We start from the raw sequence: 13,378 nt of genomic DNA, 5'->3' as shown, positions 1-13,378 counted from the left end.
CCTGTCACCTCTGCCCTGTCCCCAACACCAGCTCATGCTGGGAGCACGGCTGGGGAGTTCCATGCTCTCCACAGTGCTGGTGACTCCAGGCAGTGTGGGAATGGGCTGCAAGGGCTCTCAGGAAGAGCAGAAGGGTTTTAGTTTTCCCTGAGACGATGCATGGCCCGCAGTGACGGGGTGATGCAATGAGCCCTGCTGTGAATTAGCTGGAGTCCTTACCTCGGGTTTCAGTCACGGCAGGGCCTGAAGCACCACTTGAATTATGATGCCTCTGCCAGTCCCCATGTCTGTACTGCCAATCTTTTTTGTGGAAAAATCTCAAGATACACAGTGAATTTCCTGTGGGAGCCTAGATAGAGGTACTGGCACTGAGTACCAGAGAGATGAGTATTTGGATGGTGTGTGTCTGCAGGCAAGGGTAATGGGTCCTGGACAAACTGCAGTGTGCTTGATCTCAGAGATGGGGATTTCAGTGCAGGTTGCTGCCCTCACCATGCTTTAAGCCTCTACACACAAATGGCTCTCTTGGCAAAGTTTGCAGTGGGAAACCAGCTGTCTTGGTCTATAGAAGTGACAATATGGAGCTTTATGGAATGTGGCTTCCTGAGCACACCGCAGCTCTGCCCAAGACTCTGGCAAGCGCATTTGATGGACCAGGTACCCCTGGTACCACCCTGCCAGCACAGATCCACCCTTTCCCTCTGTCGCACCCCCAGGTCCGGCGATTGCTTTCCAATGAATTATTTACATAAGTTCTCAGCAGCGGCTGGAGACAAAACCTCAGGTACGGAGCAGCAGCACGCTCCTGACCTTTCCCACCGCTGGACAAACGGAGGCAGCAGCACGAGGCGGGCACACAAAGGCGCTGCGCCGGCCGGAGCGCTGACCCCGCTGTGCCACAGCTACCTGCTGCTCTGCCACAATGGCCCCGCGGCCCCGGCCGGCCCGCCGGGGCCATGAAAAAGGGCCCGAGATAATAATGAGCCTGACTACCACTGCTCTCTTCAGAGAACTGAGTCAACTCCTTGGGAAGAAAGGGGAAAAAAAAAAAAAAAAGCAGCAGGAAAAAAAAAAAAGAAAAACCCCTCTTGGATAATAAAGAAGTAACAAATGAAGACTGAAAGCCTATAGAAGGCGTCTTAACCCAGTGAAGAAAAAAAATGTCAACATCTGTGGAGCTGTCTGCAAAAACAGACCAAACCCCTAATGAATGCCCTCTAGAAAAGACATTCAGTCGAGGAAAGGCAAAAGGCTACATTTTTCTATGGAGGTATAAAGATTTTGATGAATCTGCCCTTTCCCTTTCCAGTGCAGTTGAACCAAGCACTAATGTTCATCTTCAGCTGTATTAAAGAGTGTGGAGGGGGGCAGAGGGGGGAAGAGTCTTGATCTGAAAGCTTATGGGGAGGGTGGATTTAGGGAGCCTGGATAGACGTCTGAGCACTAAAGCAAGGAAGAAAAGCAACAGGCATTAGAGAAAATACTGTTTAACAAGAGTTTCCTTAGTCAACCCATTTGAGCAGAGATTGGTGCACCATAAACGTAATCCTCTTAAGGCTGACTTAAACGTGTTTGTACAAAACAGGGAAATATAATATGAATGTAATAGTCACGTTTGCTAAAATGGTTAATAAAAAGACAAAAGTCCTTTATTTTGATCTTCAGTTACGGTGTGGGCTTGGGGCACAGCAGATGTTTTCTCAGAAATCTGTTTGAAAAAAAAAAGGCAAAGAAATAGAGAATATGGCTGTGTCCTGGCTGGCTGTGTCACACGGCACCTCAGCAGCTTCCTGGGTTAGTCTCTGGAGAAGTCAGCCCTTGCCTAAGGGACCCCCAGGCTCTCCAGAGTGCAAGGGGAACCACTGGTGGTTGAACCTAAAAACACTTGGTGGGGAAGCGCTTGGTAAGGCAGGTTTCAGGTGAGGGGGCACAGGCAATTTTCTTTGCTGTGTCCAGAAGCTTTGTTGGGGGAAACAGAGCTAAGAAATAGTCTCCAACTGGAAATGTTGCAGACAGAGTCAGACTCAGACCCAGCCAGAACTGTTGTGGAGGGACCGTAACAGTCATCCTCAGGTGCATCCCACCTTGTGCTATGGATTCAGCAGGAAAACTGATGATGGATGGAGTTGTTGTAATCACCATCCTAACATCTACATTAATAACAGATGAATTTAAAAGACATGAACAAAATGTTGCATGCTTTTTATCTCTCTCTCTCTTTTTTTCTGTTCTGTAGAGTAATCATAGAAAATACTAAACTGAAATGGCAATATTTGGGTTTGACTTTGCTTGATAAACATCTATTTAACATTAGCCAGTATGACTGTACAGCATCAACACTAATTGCAAGCCAGAAACCAGTAAAATAATGTGTTTTCCTCAGTGTTTCTCACACAGATGCCATCTTGCCCCAGGAAGCTATGGTTCTCCCTTGAGGCAGCCTGGGTGAGTGCTGGTGCTTGGTGGCTTCCAGGACTTGGATCAAATCTTGAATCAATGCCAGGGTTTGTGCTGCAGGTTTCAGTCATGCCACGATGCCTCTATGATGCCACCTCCTGGAGATGAAGGGGTAAGATGGGGACAGGGCTGCTTGCTTTCAGCTGCAGCAAATGTCAGTGCAAACTAGGTAAAACTTGTTTCCTGAAGAAAATTTCCATTCTAATAAGAAAAGAAATTCCCTGGCAGTTTTGGAAGCACATCAGATGTTTTCTGGTATGGTCCACAATGTGTACAGCAAACGCAAGGCATTTTCTGTGGAGAGCAGATATTTTCCACAATAACAACATACTTTTGTTAAAAAAAAAAAAAAAAAAAAAAAAAAAAAATCATCCGTTCTCCCAATTAAGAAGAAAGAAAAAAAGGCTTTGAAAGCAGATAGTTTCTGACTGCCAGGGTCCTGTGCTTGAGCACTGCAGCAGTGAGCAGGGATGGAGCACAGCAGTGGAGCCTGTGGGAGGGTGAGGTGGGTTGGTACCTGGCCTGGCTCCTGTTAATGGGTATGTGCAGAAGTTTGATGCCATGTGGTTCAGGTCCTTGGCATCAACTATCACCCTGTCACTTGTCACCAGGTGGGGAGTTCTGTGACACATTCTATGTTTCCCACCAGGCACCTGCTTGGGAAGATCTCCCAGGACCACCAAGACAGGTGGCAGCTCCAGGAAGAAAACAGGAGCATTGGGAGCCAGACTAGTGGGAACATGCCTATAATGCAGTTCATCCAGGTCTGTGCAGCCAGATGGTGATAGCTGGTAAGCTCTGGTGCTGGTCTTGAAAAATCAGTCCTGGTTTAGGTGTGAACCAGTGAAAAAGACTTAAACCAGCCAACCTGCTGCCTGCAGAGCATGATATATTTTTGATAATGGGAAAATAGGAAATGTGTTAACTGTTATGGTCCCCTATCACTTTTCTTTTGGAGGCTGCTTCTGTGACTAAGGGAAAACTAAACATGGGTGGCTTTTCCACAGGGCAAGGAAGCTCTTGGTGCTCAGGGCTGCTCCTTCAGGAAACAGTGCCCTTGTTCTGCTCTGGGCAGCAAACCCCATGTGTCACATCTTCCCGGGGGTCACAGCAGGCAGAGGAAGTGCTGGAGCAAGGCAGAGCAAAGTCCATCACAACAGAGCCAAGGAGTCAGCAGTCACTTGGTGTTTCCCTGTGACCCCTTGCACCCTCTGGATCTGAACTTCGCAGGTGGAGGGCAGGGTGTGCAGCCTCACGTCAGGGAGCAGGGGGGCCGAGCACCAGCCAGTCGGGTCTGGGGCAAATAAATGCAAAGGGCTGAAAAGCACAGCAGCCCTGGGGGCAGGGGTAGCCTTTCCTTGGTGCCGCCCCCTGCTTCCTCCCACGTCTGCTTTGTTTCTCTCTCTATTATCCCACTGGTGACAGCAGAGCCTCCAAACCCTGCTCTGTTTCCTTCCGGCACACCTGGTTCCCGAGCCTCACATGCTAAAGGCACATCTCTTCACCAGCAACGTCGTTACTGTAACGGGAACAAGGCAGTTTACAGCCCAATAAACCCCAGGTCCTTCTGTGCAGGCTCCCCTTACGTGATGCTAATGCTTACAAGATGTGCGGCGCTGCGGGACAGCCCCGGGAACCAACGCCCAGCGAGCGGCTCGTGTTTTACATCGCTCCACAGCCGCAGCCCTCGCTAATTAATCCCAGGGACGAGCCTCCTGCTCTCGGCAGCCCCGAGGCCGCTGGGCGCCAGTGGCCATTGCGGCTCCCGGGCCCCGGCACGGCTCTGTCCCGCCCGGAGAGGGTGTCCCCGGCCGCAGCCCACCCTCGGTGCCCGCAGCTCCGGGATATTGGGATGTTTATGGCCGGGAGCGGCCGCGGCTCGGCGGGATGCCCGGGCACGGGGGAAGCGCGGCATTGTCTCGCAGCGGCGTTGTGATCACACACTGCGTCTAACGTGATTTACATCCCATATTCGACCTCTGGCGACTTCAAAGCCTGGGCGAGAGGGGGATTAAGTGGAGGAGCTGGGGCCAGGGGAGCCGGGGGGTGGGGGCTGGCTCACCTTTGAGCTCCCGTCATCCCCTCCCAGTGGACCCGGGATAATCATCTCCCTTTGTGCTGCCGGGGAAAGCCGGGGTGCAAACACAGGAACCTTGTCAATATTGGTTTTTGAGAAAGACTTTTTTTCTATTCTCCCATGTCTGGAGTTTTTGTACCCAAATCCCTCTGGAGCTTCCCAGTCTTCCCCTGGGAAATCGTGATCCCAGGGGTCCCTGCTAACACCAGCCATTGATTGAAATTTCACACCCACCTGTTTGCACACAAGATTTAATTTGGTTGATTCTTCATGCCCTTTTCCTGCTTAATCGTCAACCTATTGACCTTAATATTAAAAGAGGCTAAGGGCGAGGGAGAGAGAGACTACATTTCTGTACGGGAACAAAAGCTGCCAGAGAATAAAGTAGGCACGGCCAGCCCTGAGCTAATGAGTCCTCGCTGCAGGCAGGAGCAGGAAGCCCTGTGTGCTGCCCTTGGCTGGTGCCGTGCTCCTGTGTGACAAGACATGTTTCACTGACCATCTCTCTCCTCACTGCCCTTTACAGGACCCGCAAGTTTAATGTCATGAGGGATGGGAGACCGCCTTGGCTGAGCCTGGGCACCTACCCCTGCTGGGGCTGCTTTTCCCCCTGCCCTTGTGCAGGGTGACTGTGTCTTGCTGAAATGTTTCCTGTTCAGTGGAAGATCCCATGGATGGAGGAAACTTGGCTCCAGCAATGCAGCAAAAGCAGCAGCAGTGGACATAGGTCAGGAGAATCCTGTACACCTGCACTGCGTGCGCTGGTCCGCTGGTCCGTGCCTTATCTGGGTGCTGTGGTGTGAATCTAAAACACACATCAAAGCAGCTTAGTGCCACAGCCTGCCCCCAGGGATATTGCTGCCCCCAGGGATAATGCTGCCCCCAGGGTGATGCTGCACCCAAGTCCTGCTCCAGACCCAACCCTGCGAGCTGGGGCTGGACCAGTGGCCCAACTGTGCACCTTGTGCCTGGCACCAGGCAGGCTGTGGGGCAGAGCTGCCCTGGCCTGTGAACCAAACAGTGCACAGGCTTGCTCAGCCCCTGGGCTGGCAGTCACAGGAGCAGCACCGCAGCACGTGTCTGTCACAGTGCAGTGGCCAGGCAGCCTCCCTGCTCTCTGAGGGTCAGACTGCTCCCATGCTTGGTGTTCCTCAGAGCATAGGCAAGGGAAGGGCAGGAGAAAACAATTTAGGTGCCCAAAGAAGTTGGAGTGAGGGAAACACAGCCTTTCACAGCCCAGTGGATGCAGGGGTGGGACTGTCCATTCCTGCTGGCTGGACCGACAGGATGCACAGAGACCAGTGGGATGCTGGGCTGTGCCAGGACTCTGGGGGCAACAGGAGGGGCTGGGTGCTCCAGTGAAGGCTGGACACAGCTGCACAGCCCCACGTGTAGTGTGTGCACACCCATAGGGACTAGAATGCAGCTGCTCTTTGCCAGAGGTCCAGGCCAAAGGTGGAACCCCAAGCAGCAACTTTGGGTGGGGGATATCAGCCAGCCCAGACCCTGGAGGGCTCTCACCACCTTCCACACATCCCCCTCTTTCATGGGGTAGAGTTTCTGGTGGTTTCTGCACTTGCAGATAATCTGCCTGCTGGAAAACCAGAAAGGAAAAGCAGGACTATTTTTTACCCTGCTCTGCCTTCGCTGACATGAAACCGGAGCTGTGTGGGAGCGGGCGAGCGTGTGGCTGTGCTCACACGTGTGTGTGGTGAGCTGCCTGTGTCCCAGCCTGCCTGGGGCCGTGCCGGGGGAGCGTGTGGGTGCGGGTGCATGTGCGCCTTCCCTGGGGGACTGGCTCGGTCTGCAGAGTGCGGTCGTGTTTATTTAATATCTGACGTCCCTTCTGTCTTCAGTGCTGACATCAATTAATGAGTGTCTGAGCGCTCATTGCTCAGACAATGAGCAATGGAGCCCAGATGTTCCCTGGCGGTGGCCTCCCTTCCTTCACCACTGTTATGTGGCTGATAAAAAAATCCAGTGGGGAGTTGCATTTTGGCCAATGTTGTTCCAGGGCCATTCTAGGAGCACGCGGGGGGCTTGCAGGTCAGCTAACCCAGTGGGGATGCCCACACACAGGCAGTTCCTGCCCCAGCCCCTCTGAACTGGGAGCTGGACACAAGTAACATGGGTGTCAGGGAGCAGGGGCTGTGCAAAGTGCAGGAGGTGAAAGCAACTGGAAGATGGGCTGATCTCCAGAACCTCCCCAAACACCTCCCTGCCCCAACTGCAGCAGAAGGCTTTTGCCGGCTGTGCCCAGCTGCCACGCTGCTGGCATGCTCCCTTGCCAACCAGAGATTAACACTGCAGCCTGTCATTTCATAAATACCCTCTCCCATGAAACAAGAGACAGACATGGCCTTATCAGAGAGCCACAGTGCTGCTGGGGCCCACACACACCCAGCTGAGCACCGTGCTGTGGCTTTGCGGCTGCACAGGGACTCTGGGTGGATTTCTCCTGTAGAGGTGGAGCAGGGTTGGTGGAATACTCCTGACTGATTTGTGAGGGCTGAAATGGTTGGGCTGGGCCCATGAAGACAGTGTCCCCTCTGTGTTTTCTGCCATCAGTGGGACATGCCACCAAGGAAGATGCTCAGGTGGCATCGGGTGTGTAGCCCAACTTCCTGCTCTGGCAGGGGCTTAGTATGCACTCAATGCTAATGGTTAGACATTATTCTTTAGTTGGGAATGAATAATTAGAGCAAATAGTACTAGAGACTAATGTGTGGGATGGTGTTATTTTTAGAAATCATGTCTGTCGTGGTGGCATCCCTTCCTGAAGGGACGCGCGTGACAGGGAGCATAACCAGCAGATCGGCCTGACCAGCAAATAACCCCTTGCACGGTTTCCATATTGCCTTTTTAAACAGGAAGGGAACATGATACAAACGCTATGCGAATTATGATCTGAAAAGTTTTCCTGGCAGGTTGTCACATGAGTTGTTAGTGTCATTCTTTGACATGCACACTCAAAGCCTTTCTGCACCAGTGCCTTAACCCTCTCACCCCTCGAGGAGGCTGCCAGGTGGAGCTTTTCTTCCCCGCCTTTTGGATCTTGCCTTTTCTCAGGTATTCTGAGATGTGATTTCAAACCAACGCCTGAGCAAGAGGTCCCCATCTGCTTAATTCTGGGTGCAGCTTGAGGGGCTGGTGAGCCAGGGCAGGCAGGGGGACATGATGCTCACCCTGGGGCTGCCAGGCTGGGAAGTGGCCAAATAATGCCTCCTGTGCACCACCACCGCCTTGCTCCAGAGCATTCTCAGCCTCTGAAACCTTGCCTGGCCCAGGCCAGGAGCATGTGGGGGCCCACTTGAGCCAGCAGGGCTGTGTGTGTGGGCGGGGGTCCCTGCCTGCGCGTGTGCTCATCTCCTTCTGGGCTGCCTTGGCCGCAGCTCTGCGCAGAGCCCAGCTGCACTCTGGCCAGGGAACATCCGCTGTGGAAACCTGGGAGGAGCTGACAATCCCTAAAGATTGGCTGCACACCCAGCCAAGCAAGAGCTGCTGGCTTCCAGCCTAATTCATTGCAAATGTGCTTCCATGTGGTTCCAATCTGGAGCCCCTGTTCCCCCCGTGCTGCCCCCCAGGGTTCGGCAGGGGCCGGGAGCAGCCAAACAGGGCAGAGCCGGGAGCAGCCCAGTGCTGGCCCGGGCACACAGCAGCCTCCTTGGCTCCCTGGCCCCAAGATGTGTCCCCTAGCCAGTTCTCTCTTGGGAGTCACAGGGAACCTCCACCAGGGTGTGAGAAGTTCACAGTAAATTCCTGCTGGGGACACAATGTCTGGAATGGTCCTCACTTGCCTGCACCCTGTGGAGGGACTAACATCACTCCTTTGCTGTTAGCCCAGCCCCAGGCATCATCTTCCCACCGGGATCTGATTTTCATCTGCCAAAGGGCTTTTGGCAGGCGGCACTGGGCTGGCAGCCAGCAGTGCCCAGCATCCTAAATTAGCCTTCACTTCACCCTCCCCAGCTGTTGTTCTGTCGTTCATGGCTGTGGCTGCCCCTTCTCTGTCCTTGGCCACAGGTGGGCAAGGCTTGGGGCAGTAGAGAGATAAGCTGAGTCCTGCTGGCTGCTGCCAGGGCTTCCCCCTGTCCCTGCTCTATTCTGCCTTTGCTGTGCTGTGCCCAACAGTCCTTGGCAGTGCCAGGGACACAGCGTCACCCCTTACACCCCTCTCATGATGGCTCCAGCAGAAATGTCCCAGGGCAGCGATGGGCTCCTGAGCCCCCCTGCTCCTGCAGTTCCTTGCTGGACTTTGTTTTCCCCAGAAGTGTCTCCCACAGGAGCAGGGCAGCTCTCTCAGCCCCCCAGCAGAGGTGTTGTAGGGACTCAAGACCAGGGAAATCCCAATTAACACTCTGGTGCATGTTTCCAGGTAAGTCTTCTCCTTGCCCCATGCAGGTATCTGGGTTTAACATCTCAAACTAGTACAAACAACATATATTCACTTCAGATCTTCTCCCTGAGGGTCCTTCCTTATCTTTTGGGGTCCTTACCTATGTCCTGCAATGTCCCTTTGGGGTCCTTACCTATGTCCTGCAATGCCCCTTCAGTGCTGCCAATCAACTTTAAGCTCAATTTAAAATGAGTCCGGACTCAAACACCCTCTCCCCACAAGTTCATGCATTTGAAAGATTGCATCAAAACTTCAAAACAGTCAGTAAAAAAACTGCTCATTAAGCAAAGTTGTGGGCCCTCTCCTCTCCTGTGTTTATCACAGAATTAAAAATGCCTGGCACAAGGTTAACCCTCAGAGCATTGAAATAAAATGGCATAAAGAGTTCAGCTCTCCTCAGGTTTCAGGAGAAGTGGGGTGAAGCATGTGGGGGAGTGAGCAGTGCTGGGGCCAGCACCTGGAATAACATTTTTGGCGTTGGTGCAGGAGCGGAAAAGGAAATGAGCAGTCAAAGAGCTGGGAGCAGCACAGTGGTGGCCGGGCAGGCTGGGCTGTGATACTCCTTGCATCACCCCTCACCGAATTCAGAGCCCCCTGCATGCAGTTCTGTGCTGCCTCATGGTGGCTGCACTGCAGCCAGGGGCAGCATGGCCCTCTGGGCAGCCTGCAGTGCCCAGAGCACTGCCAAGAGTCACCTGAACATCTGGCTGCTGTGGTGGAGATGAGGAGATGGGGTCATTCCATCACCCTTTGCCTCCAGCCATCAGGGTGGGTCCAGGTGCCAATAAAGAGGAAATGTCCCTGCCAGTGATTTTGAACCCTGGGAAATGAACGTCTCAGCTGAAATACAGCAGCAGCAGGGAGGACTGGGGAGGCTGTAGGAGGACAGGGGTGATCACTGCCAAGGCTTTTGCCACTTGCTGTCACAGCAAGGCAATGCTGGGATGAACTTGGGTGGACCTTGCAGAGCACAGGGTACATGGGAAGCTCCAATTCTACAAGGCTGGATGCTCTCCCTCCACAAAAAGCCAAGCTAATCTCTTTGATGGGACTCAGGGCTGCCATCAGCCTTGCAGGGGCAGTGTCAGGGTTTGCACTGGGGCAGTAGGCAGGAGTTGATGCCTGATGCCCTGCAAGGTGTTCAACCCTTGGTGCTCTGGAGTGCTGCTGTGCTGAAGTGCTGTTGTCCTGATGTGGCCAAGCATTGTGCTTGTCCTTTTAAGATCAGAAAGGTTTTTGGGCTGACACTAGCTCTGGTACGTGGAGGAAAGCTTACAGCAGGGTAATTAAAGTGTAAGAGCGAGGCTGGGTTTGCCTTTAATGGCTTGCAGCTGCAAATATTTTTGTCTTCTCAAGTCCACTTGTAAGCTGTCTAGCTGTATTTCTCATCCTGGCCAATTAGATTCTCATGTGTGCTGCAGAAGTGGAAATATAGAAAGTGAATAATCCTCCAATTCTGCTCTTTGCTGCAGGGGCCTTTGAACCTCTGGCTGCTGGGGCTGTCTTCCACCCCAGCCCCATCACCACTCTGGCCACCCCTCTCTGCACCAGTCCTGGCTCCCCTCTTTGCAATCAAACTTCAGCAAATCTGCTTTGGGCATCACCATGATTCATCTTCAAGCTTTTCTGATCAAAGCTACAGGCTGTTTCTCCTCCCTCCCCACCCCCTTTTTGCTGAGCTTTACAGCAATTTTCCCTTTTGGAAGCTGGTTTTCTGCCAAAAGTTCCACTCTAAAATCAAAAGGGGGAGTCCATTAATACTGGGCAGCTGTAACAAGTACACTATTGTGTTGTCTCTTCCAAGGTACCCAGGATTTTTAATAAACTGTGGGGTGTGGAGAGCTGGTTGCCTACAAAAAAGGGGAGGCAAAAGAGGAGGAAGAGGGAGCTGGCAGAAACCACGGTACCATAAAATGCAGCCCAGAGGTGCAGAGCCCACGGTGCACTCGGTGCTGCGTGGTGGTGGGAACAGTGAAGGAGGCACTCGGCAGTCTCCCAGCTCCCTTCCAGCACCAGGATCAGGTATCGGTCGGGAAAGGCTGCTGGCTTTGATCTCTGTGGGCTGACCAGGCTCTGTGCCAGGACCCACGCTGTGGAAACAGGCTGCCTGCCCTGCCTGTCCTGCGCCAGGAGCCGCCACTGCCGGGGCGCCTCACTCCAGGGCACCCACGCACCAGCTGGGAACTGGTAGGGAGCTTTGATAAGTGCAATGGGGTGTAAACCTGAAACAATCATAGCCATGAAGAGCCCAGACCCTTGTTCAGTCAGGTCTGGGTCTCTCTGGGAAACATCTCTGTTATTTTCAGCCCAGCTGGGGAAGGTCTCCAAGATTTTCCCTGTCTCATTCCCCACGGGGGACATCAGCCAGCACCCAGTGGGGCCACATGCAAACTGCCTTGTCCAGTCAGGTGGTGTGAATGATGCCCCTCAAGTTCCCAGCAACCACAGCCAAGCTGCTGGGGACAGGTGAGCAGAGCAAACTCCAGACAGGAATGCCACAGCAGCCAAATCAGTTGAGTACCTGTTTCTGTAAATCCCTGAAGATCCTGCTCTCTGCTCCTGTGGGTGCAGGGAGCACCCTGCAGCAGGGGGCTGAGGGCAAGGAGGCAGGGCAGAGTTCTGAGTTTCTGCACCAGAGTTTGGGAGCAGCAGGGCAGAGGGGCAGACCCTATGGGCTCACCACTGCAAGTCAAGGTGAGGCCGGGCTGGGAGCAGATGGGACCTGCTCTGCTGGTGAAAGAGCGTTTCTGCTATTTATGCTAAGCGGTGGGAATGCTTCTCAAGCATTTCGGATGGCTCTGTAATGAGGCCGGCCTAAATATGCCAGCATTGTTTGTGCTGGACAATTAAAAGCTCCCCCTTGCCACATGAACGGTGTCTCTGGTGGCGGAAGGGCCCGGGAAGGCGCGGGCGAGGGCAGCCACAAAGCCCGCCTTTTGTTCCGTGCTCCTTTGAACCCGCTCAAAGCCCCCGTTTCAAGGGGTGGCTTTTGTTTCCTTTTCAGCGGGCCTGAACCCAGAGCCGCCTGTTGTTTAGCAACACAGAAATGTGACCTTAATTGACTCTGCTCTCGGGTGCACTGTGTAAATCACTTCTGGCACCCAGGGGAGTGCGTGACGTGCCTCCCTCCCTCCCCAGCCCCAGCACACCCGGGGAGCATCCTCCTCCCTCTGGCTGCTCCTGCTCCCCGGCAGAGTGGACCCCAGCCCTGTGCATCCACGTCACAAGCTGGCAGGGAAGTGGGATGGGAAAATGGGTTGGGAATACTTCTCTCTCCATGGCAGAGGGTTTCCCATTTTCACGGGAGGGCTGATAAAACTGTTTCCCTCTGTTCTTCAAACTCTCTTTGCAATCCAGTGCCTCCTGCTCGTGTTTAGTCCAGCTGGGCTGGTGAGCCTCTTCACCCACTTCCCCGGGACTCACCGGGTTAAAGCTTATTGCAAGATAAATTAAAAGATGATGATGAAAATGATTAAGTGATGAAAAGGTAACAACTCCTCCTGTGAACGTCTGACACACACTTAGCCAGACGACTCATTTGTAGGATACCAGGGGGCTGGTACATTAACAGATATAATTTGCGGTCTCCCGAGGAGAGGTTAAGGGCTGGGAGCACGGCTCCCTGGGAGCTGCCCCGTCTCTCCACCTCGCCTGCCCTGGCCTTAATCAAGCGATCATCTCAGCCCGTGCCTCGCTGGCCCCCTCTCTTCTTTCAATGGGGGAAAATTTGCAGACAAATTCCTGCCAGCGGGACGTTGGAGCTCTCCTGCGTGGTGGGATAAAGATACCTGTCACCTCCACCCGGCCCCGCCGCCGGCTCACGCTGGGAGCGGCGTTCAAGGAGCGCCACGCTGATACCCTTATTTGATTACGCCTCTTCATGCCTTCCTCTGTGCGGGAAGAGCTATTCAACAGCGGCACCGCTGCGTTCCCAGCATGGGCTGGCCCTGCTGCTGGCCTTTTTTTAGCCCCACTGGCAGCACGCCGGGCATCAGGGCTGCAGGCAGGGTCCCCACAGCACCGCCTCGGGCCAGGGATCTTCCCAATGCTTTGTGACAAGGCCTTGGCCAGGATGTTGATTTTTAAGCAGAAAAACTGCAAAAGTGAGAGGATAACAGGACTTAAATAGAAATATGAATGGCTCCATGTCCTGGTTTAGAGCCAATTCGGGAGGAAACCTCTGAAGGAGTCCCTCTAGAAGGCAGGTTCAAGCAACCTCCACCATACTGATACGGGAAAAGATTTCCCTGGAGAAAAGTGGAAAAAACTTTTTTATTTAACAAGCAAAGTATTGACAAACATTAAAAATTAATAATATTAAACAATAAAACCTCTTGCTGTTCTGAAGAGATGGGAAATTCAGAAAGTCCTTGTCATGGGATGTATTTCAGCTCACTCAGTCTCTTATCAGCCCCTCCTGCACTGGAAAATGCCATGGCCCAGGTTCT

Source organism: Zosterops lateralis (genome assembly GCF_965231275.1).
Source record: "Zosterops lateralis genome assembly, chromosome: 10".
Lineage (NCBI taxonomy): Eukaryota > Metazoa > Chordata > Aves > Passeriformes > Zosteropidae > Zosterops > Zosterops lateralis.
The sequence above is the reverse complement of the archived record's forward strand: the minus strand, read 5'-3'. Positions refer to the sequence as shown.